This window comes from Notechis scutatus, chromosome 1 (assembly GCF_049901735.1).
Source record: "Notechis scutatus isolate UNSWTSFEM ecotype Mainland chromosome 1, rNotScu1.2, whole genome shotgun sequence".
Taxonomy (NCBI): Eukaryota; Metazoa; Chordata; class Lepidosauria; order Squamata; family Elapidae; genus Notechis; species Notechis scutatus.
The window spans coordinates 304,287,007-304,296,118 of record NC_142009.1 but is presented as its reverse complement, the minus strand read 5'-3'; the positions used below and the strand labels follow the sequence as shown (position 1 = coordinate 304,296,118).

At 36.8% G+C, this 9,112-nt stretch overlaps 2 pseudogenes; both read left to right on the top strand.

Annotated features, from left to right (window-relative positions):
- The first annotated feature begins 1,334 nt into the window (after positions 1-1,334).
- On the top strand, positions 1,335-8,013 carry LOC113419814 (cleavage and polyadenylation specificity factor subunit 7 pseudogene; annotated as a pseudogene).
- Positions 8,014-8,240: 227 nt separating this feature from the next.
- LOC148133466 (cleavage and polyadenylation specificity factor subunit 7 pseudogene) lies at positions 8,241-8,820 on the top strand (annotated as a pseudogene).
- The last annotated feature ends 292 nt before the right edge of the window (positions 8,821-9,112 follow it).

Below are 9,112 nucleotides of genomic sequence, written 5' to 3'. Positions count from 1 at the left end.
TTTTTCTGCTAATTGTTGATAATTAAGATAACTTATAAAATCTTATAACCTTGCAGGGGAATTTTTCTTGCATAAAAAGAAGAAAGTGGCCAGTTGAAGGATAAACTTGCCTTCACATCATGTTTGACTCGTGGTCTCGACATGAAATATCTATGCTGCTTCTTTAACAATAATAGGGAATGGCTTGTACTTTCAAGCTTTTAGGTCCCAGTCTAGGATGTGGTTCTGCCAAAGATGAATTAGGCCTAATGCTACGTAACATCCAAAACCAAAGTTAGTCAATTGTTGTGCCCTGCCAAATAGTGGCACAGTACAAAGCCTGATTCTTCGAGAACAGAATGAGTATATAAGCCCTTTTTGCTCTCCTGTATAGGATTGCTGGGAGTTGCAGCAGAGACGTTGGCAAAGGCTCCCTTGAGAGACACAACTCAAAGCTCTCAGGCACTCAAACAATTTCCAGAGATGTAGGTCATTGCCATTGTGACAGATTGCCTAATTCCTCTTTTGTTCCCAATTCTATAATGGCTTGAAGAGAGATCACCCTTCAAGCTGCCCCTAGAGAAAATTCAATCACGCTATTGAGTCAAAGTGTTCATCTGTAAAAAAACAAACAAACAAAAACAAAACCCGAACTGTTTTTCCTGATTCTCCCACTTTTTAAAAAAATTTCATAATTGTATTCTTCTCTTTCCTAATCCTCTTTCTGCTTCCTAACTTGGTTATCCATATTTATGAAAATGAAAGATTTTTTTTTACAAGTTGTACTTCGAAGTAAATCACTTATGTACTTTTAGTTATTTTCCTTCTATGGATTCACAGTGATGATCAACTTTATATACTAGACCTTTCCTTCATTCCAGTTGAAGAAAAATGATTTTTTTTAAAAAAATGTTGACCTTTTCACATATTGCTTCTGCTTGGCCATTTTAAGGCTAACTAATAACTGATACAGTAATTGCCTACCCCATCAAAAGTCTTGTACACACACTGCATTGTTACACACGACTTGCTCTTTTTTTTAATTATGTAAAAAAATCATCACATTAAGCCCAATCTAATTACTGCAATGTATATTAGAAGCAGGGCACCATCAAAATTTTATTTAAATTAATCAGGTTTTGATTTAAGATATTAAATTCAAATTAATCATGTAAAAATGGAAATGATCCTTGACGTGCTTCCAGCTGTGTCTTCAGTCTGTTTTCTCGTGTGAGTCACTTTCGGGATGTCTTGGGGGGAACATTACAAAAATTCACGCCGGTACTATTTCAATTAGAGTTATTTAGCAGGACAGATGTAAAGAATATAGTATAATTAAAAAGGGGGCTGATGACATGGCTACAGATTTTCAGGATCAAAATGGAAAAATAGAGATGGCTATTACTGCAAATCAAAAATTGGTATCCCAGGTTCAGAGAAGCCAGCGTACTGGTAGTCCTCCACCTACAACCATTCATTTAGTGACTGTTCAAATTACAATGGCACTAAGATGTAGGAGTTATGATCATTTTTCACACTTACAGCATCTCCAGGATTTCATGATCAAAATTCAAATACTCAGCAACTAGTAGGTCCTGACTGTTGCCATGTCCGGCAGTCACGTGGTTCCCTTTTGCAATCTTCTGACAAGCAAAGTCAATGGGGAAGCCAGTTTCACTTTACAATTGTGTTACTAAGTTAACAACTACAGTGCCTCATTTAACAACTGGCAAAACAGATCATAAATGGGGCAAAGCTCATTTAACAGGGACTTAGCAACAGACATTTTGGGCTTGGTTGTGTTTGTAAGTCAAGGACTACCTGTAATGTATCATTAATGGAGGAATGGAGACTTCAGGTTTCATTATTTCTCATCACAAGCAACAAAAAATCCAGATGGTATCACTTTAAACTACCATCAGCAGCCCGATATTACTTGACAATAGAATTATGCATTCTTAAAATGATTTCATTTCCCAGGCTTTGTTTTCAGTAAATGGTTTCATAGATTTTTTTTTCAGAAATCCCCATAAGTATCTGAATTTCTGTTTGACTGAAAACTAGTCAAACCAAATAAAAGGATGACAGGATAACAAAAGAATAATAGCAGAGAATGGACACTCTACATGGAGCCTCCTAACAACATACTCTCCATGTGTAAAAACATATTTCTGATATCTATAGTAGCCAGAAATGGCTTTTATGTATATGCATAAGTCTCTTCCAACTAATAGAAGTGTTTAAAGATGTCAATGTTGCAAAGCCAAACCAAAGTATAGCTTTGCTTTGCTCTATTGACAGAAAGTTTTGCATTACTTCAAGAAGTAGTCCTCAAACATTTGCATTGATTGATTGATCAAACATTTGCATTGATTGATTGATTAATTGGTTAATTGATTGATTCCTTCATTACATTTATATACAGGTAGTTCTTGACTTACAACAGTTCATTTAATAAACATTTGAAGTTACAACAGCACTGAAAAAGGGACTTATGACCATTTTTCACACTGATGACCATGCAGCATGCCATGGTCACATTATCAAAATTTAGCCACTTGGCATCTGACTCATATTTGTGATGGTTGCAGTGTCCTGGGATCATGTGATCACCTGTTGCAACCTTCTGATAAGCAAAGTCAATGGGGAAGCCAGATTCACTTAACAACCATGTTAGTAATTTAACAACTGCAGTGATTCAAACAACAAACCAATGTGACAAGGAAAGTCTTAAAATGGGGCAAAACTCACTTAACAAATTTCTCACTTAGCAACCCAAATTTTGGGCTTAGTTGTGGTCATAAGTCAAGGACTACCTGTACCACCTACCTCATTTAAGTGATTCTGGGTGATTTCTTGGAATAGTGGTAGGCCAGCCTCTATTTTCTCATCCTCAAAAGCACATTATTGATATTAAGATAATTTGCATTGTCAACTCAGATTGGGCCGGGGAGGGAGAGGAATTCCAATGAAGTGTTCATAGATGCCAGCAGAGAAGGTGTCCACTGTTAGTGGTTTAATTGGAGAAGATGGCATGAAAGGCAAATGCTCTGTTTTGTTATGTTATTACTGCAGTTGTCTGTACCTTTGTTACACTTGTAGGAAGAACATGAAATACTGACAGTTTCTGCTTCCTACTCAGAAGAAATAAATATGCACAATGATTGTTCTTTAATAGTAGTTAAATATATTTTTAAAACAAACCATATGGTAGTATAACTTTTTAAAAGGTTTTTCTTAAGATTCAGTCTTTACAGGAAACACTTTGTTGTATATGACTGCTATAAGTGAAAACACAGACGCTTCGTGTATAAAATTAGTCTAATTACAACTCATTTGTTTAAAAGGATGTGTATGGTGAGTCATGATTTGAAGTATATAATAAATTGTTATCCATTGGATTAACATATCCATTTTTAGTGAAAATTCAGAGAACCAGTATTATCTTTGTATTTACAATCTGTATAAAAATTGAGTGAGAACACCAATACTCTAGAAGCCAGAAATAAAACCCAAAATAAAGTTGATATGTTAGATAAATAAGTGAAGAATAACAGAAGCATAAGGAACGCAAATTTCTTCACACAGGTGATACAAATCAGATCCATGGTCTCTAGATTAGGGGTGTCAAACTCACATCATCATAGCGTCATCATGTGACGTATCAGAACTCTCCCCCCTTTGTTAAACCAGGCATGGATGTGACCAGTGCGTGATGCATCCGGCCTGTAGGCCAGGAGTTTGACAGCCCTACTCTAGATGATGGATGCTATGCTATGAAAGAGATTTTGGAATAGTAGCTGACTTCAATTTTGTTTGTTTATTCAATTTCACACATTTAATTTCCAGAGCTGCCCATCTCAACCCAGTGACACTGGCACTTTTTTAGCATCTTGAAAGGCAAAGTTTTCAGAAGTGATAAAATTTATTGGCTGGCTACTAATGAAAATATCAAAGAATCCCTCACACCATTCAATTCCCCCCACCAATTTAGCTTTGTTCATAAATGAAAGGATTGGCGTAACAATGTTGGAGATTCTGCAAATCAAATATTCAATTTTTAGATCACTTCTGGATTTCTAAAACAATTTAAATGCATTTCATTTGATGTGATGATTTCTTTTCCCAAAAGATTTGATTTTATAAAATTCAGTTGAATTGAATCTCCTTCACCCTAAATTTATCCATTTAAATCTTTTCACAGATTAATCCTTAACAGGTTCACAAAGAACAAATTTCTCAAGCATGCATCTCCAAAAGCATTTTAAAAGAAAAAGACACCAGAAACCAGGAAGTCTTAACATTGTATCAGTATTACTTACAGTATGTGTACACACAACACACACCTTCTCTTTGTCACGGTAAATCACCATTTTTTTGGGTTTTAAGGGGGGTTGGCCTTGCCCGCTTTCTAAGGCGGGTGGGGGGGGGGGGGGGGGGGGGGGGGAAGTGTGTGTGTGTGTGTTTGTGTGTGACTACACACACACACACACAAACACACACAAACACACACCTTCAAGTCAGTATTGATTCCTGGAAACTGCTGGACAAGTCCCTGCAGTTTTTTTTGGCAAGGTTTCATAAGTGGTTTGCCATTGCCTGCTTCCTAAGGCAGAGAGAGTGAATGACTGGCCCAACATGACCCAGCTGGCTTTGTCCCTAAGATGGGGCTAGGACCTATGGACTCCAGGTTTCTCATCTGGTGCCTTATCCTCTACACCAAACTGGCTCTAGACCACTAGAGCTTTGGCAGTGAATGCCGGGTATTCGTGTCTTTCTAAATAAAAAGGGGTTTCTCTTCACAAGTAGGCTGTTGAGGGGTGGGTCAGAACAGTTATTAACTTAACAACTGCAGGTATTCACTTAACAACTGTGGCAAGAAAGGTTGGAAAGTGGGGCAAAACTCACTTAAATGTCTCGCTTAGCAACAGGAATTTTGGGGTTAGTTGTGGTCGCAATTCAAGTATTACCTGTATATGCAATATTTTATTTTTGTACTTTAGTGCCTGAAATATTGTCTGTGGATGCAAGAAAGTTAAACAGAGCAAGTGAAATCCTTGAAAAAAAACCTGCATTGTACCTTCAGGATGCAGCTACTTTAATCCTTCATCAGACCTCTTCGCTCTATTCATCAACATGGTTGCAAAGAATTCATATTCATAGCCAGATGTGTGTCTCATCCAAATTAGGTGCTTCTGTAAAATCTGGAAGTCTGCACAATGATTAGAGTTGTGGTAAGAATATTCTTCGGAATGACTCCCCCTCCCAACACACAATATTGCTTAAAGAAGTTAAAATAACCTTTTTAAAGAAGCAATAAACACTTCCAATATATGGTACTTTAAATACGATCGTGATAATACAGTATTTAAAACAAAGAAAGATAGTCAAAGACAATAAATACAGACCAATACTGCCAATAGTTTGTAATAAACAGTGCCAACATATTCAAGTTTCTAAGCTGGCAGTGCCTTTCATATTGTTTTGAGGAAAGATTCCTTTAGATCAAGTGACAGATATTCTCAAGTAAGCAGAGATACAATTGCAGAGGCAGTTACTATTGTACATAATTAATTTTTCTCAGTTAGCAACCCCTGAAGTCATTTCAATCTATGAAGTCATGTCTACATGTTCAAAATGAGAATAATAGGTCAAAGAGAACATAGATGTAACAACCTCTTGAGAGCCTAATAATTCACACATCACTTCTGATAAGCAGGTAGCAAGGTTGCTGTCTCCATGGAATTGATACTTTCCTTTAAAATTTTTACATGTGGATGATTCAAGACTCTGCAGCAATACCAAAATAGTAAAGAATAATTTGAAATGCATAATTTGCATTTTTAAGAATTGTAATCTTGGTGTTTTATGCCACCGTGTTATTATCAATCACAATTCACAAATGTTTGTTATATAAATAAACTCCTTTAGGAATTCTACTGAATTTTGAAATGAATTCAAGTACATAAGTGGAATTAAATCTGTGAGATTAAATCAGGACTTTTGTGATTTCAAATTAGTTCTGAGAAACTTAAATATGATTTTATTCTAAATAGATGTAAATCTGGATTTGATTATGGGTCCTTATATGAGGGTATGCATCTTAAAGATAAGGAGGAGAAAGGAAGTATGAACCTCATTTTAATTTTAGGAGGATGCCACACAAAATTATAAATAAATTGAGGAATGCACTCACATATATTAAGATATTGAGAAGATGCTAAATTTCTATACATTATATTTTCCCTTTTTGTTATTTAATAATCTTGATGAGTATACCATACCTTCTTCCCCACTTGAAGAATATTCCAGAAAAAACATTATTTTGAAGAAAAATTATCATAACAGCTTATTAAAAATAGTGAACATTAGGGAGGCTGCATTTTTAGTACTACTGGCCTATTTGTCTATTTGTCTATTTTTATACCTCAAAGTTGATCAAGAACCATGGTAATTTACAACTCTTCATTAAAATATCAGTAGTAGAATCAACCTATTCATGATAAACTAAAATTAAAATTATATAATCTAAACATAATTACAATAGACAAAAACTTTGTTAACCAATGAATGAAAACAAACCATAGAAACAATAAACAATAGCAGAAGGCATTTTCCCACATAACATGATGGAATGATGAATCGCAAGGGTCTTCAAACTTGGCAAGTTAAAGACTTGTGGACTTCAACTCTTCAATTCTGGGAGCTAACATGACTGGAGGAGGAATTCTGGGAGTTGAAGTCCAAAAGTCTTAAAGCTGTCACGTTTGAAGACCCCTGATCTATAGACAAAGAGTTCTCTTGGGTTTTCTGGTTTATGTGTTGTCATCATCACATCAACAAAAACAATCATAATGGGAAGAAAATAGCTTCATCATTGTTTCTATTATTGAAATATGTTTGAATAATTCAAAGGCCAATGTTAATTTGCCAAGAATGAATAACAAGTCTTTAAACTGCTTGACAAGCTCTTCCTCAATTGCTAATGAGTCCTCACCGTTGCTTTGAGGAATGGGAAGAAATGCTTTGCAGAATGGGGAGAGGTGTACATTTTGCCCAACGATGAAGAACACTTGTTAACTATAGACAAGCCATTATCTCCCAGAACCTTTCCCCACTTGCATCCAACTTTAAAGTAGGGGCAATTTTTTTTCTGCTGGGTGTCAATTTTCCATTGCTTTCTTTTAACCCCAGACCATGTGTAAGACAGGTTTAAATCATCTTTAACTCTAGAAGTGTTAATATAGCATTCCCCACTTTTCCTGACAACACCTAGAACAGCCTTAAGAACTTTGACTCCTATTATATAGAAGGGAAATCAGGTAGCTGAGAACAGAAAGGCAGGTAAGGAATCCATAATGGAAACAACAAATTTAATGTCAGCATTCTTTCCTACAACTCATAAATAGCTGGACAATATTTCAATAGTATGGAAAGGGGGGGGAGGCTCTTACTGTGTGGGGGGAGGGAGAGAGAGTGGGAGTGGGAGAGAGAAGGGGAGATTCTTTCTTCCCATTGTCTCTATAGAGCTCCAGAAGCTACCTCAGAAGAAGTAAACCTCATTAATATCTACAGTGACAAGGAGTTTAATCAAAACTCTGAGTTTAGTAATGCTGACCAGATGGATCTATATGATGATGTGCTAGCTGACAGCTCACAACCTTGTGAAAGTTGCACTAGCAGCTCTGAGACACCAGTTGGAAGCTGCCAAGAACTGTCTCCTAAGTCAAACAGCAAATTGACTGCTATTTTGTATACCTATAATGGACTATTCAATAAAAGGGCTATGGTTTATATTGGCAGCTTTGTTTGGTGGACTGGTCAGCAATTGACCAGAATGTGTTTATGATGTTGTAGAACTGAAATTTGCTGAGAATAGAGCCAGCAGCTAGTCTAAAGAATATGCAGAAGTGGCTGTTGCTTCTGAGAACTCAGTCCATACATTTCCAGAGCTGCTACCAGGGAAGATTCTAAATGGGGATAAAAATGAAATTGGCTAACCATCAAAGTTGTGCTTTGCTGAGCACAGTTTGAGACATAGGCCCAAAAATGATTTCCCCAAGAGGTCTCTCAAGATGTTCTTCATACTCTGTTGATGGCTGACTGACTCCAACAGTGAATGCTAGCCCACTACTACCCATTGAGAAACCTGTTTTCTTTCTTCAACCTCCTTCCCCTGTACTTCCTCCCATGGGGCTGCCTCCTCAAGCCATAACACCTCCTCGTCCATTCATGCCTTCTCTATCTCTACTTCCCCTCCTCATCCAGCTATGCCACCTCCAAGGGTAGTGCCACTGTCCTGCATTTTAATTCAGCTTTCTTTCCACTCCCAAATGTAGGCACCTGATGTCTACAGCAAGACTTCTGCTTCATTTAATCACAACAGGTAAAAGTTGGGTCCATTACCTTCTCCTGTTGCTGAAGCAGAATTTGATACCCTGAATAGGAATCAAGCAATTTCTAATAATGCCATATCCAAGGCTATATCTGACATTACAGTGACGCTGTTGAGACCCTGCTTAGAAACATCACTGGGCTTATTCAGCCATATGCAGCAAATGATAAACAGTGTTGTACCCTTATCTCTTCATCTAAGGATTGCCTTCATGGCACCGAAGCCAAGTCTTACAGCATGGACACTGGCAGCAGCAGAAGTTCCTACAGAAAAAGAAATTGCTCATATGGTAGGTCACCCAATTGATGACCACCCATTTTGAGAGCAGAAGGAAGCACTGAAATGTTCTTCATAATGAAGATCAGCATAAGGACTATTTCCAGGAAAGAATCCAGGAGCATGACAAGCACAGAGATAAGATCAGAGAAAGAGATTGCCATCCTTGAGAAAAGGATGGTGGAAGTATTCAGAGCTCTTATGGACTTATAACCTCTTCCAGCTAAAGACATAGTATGGAAAGACCCTCAGTCTCTTGATTTCTGAAATGAATATTGGGATAAAATACAGAAATATCATTTAAAATTTACTGAAATATATTTACAATCAGACAAAATGTAAATATCCTTTAAAATATGATATCTAGCTCCCATTAATAGACTAGAGTGTGAATGTTATGTAAATTCTTCTCATTCTGTATACCTGTCACAAATTATCTTCTTAATCCTGTAGATGAGACAA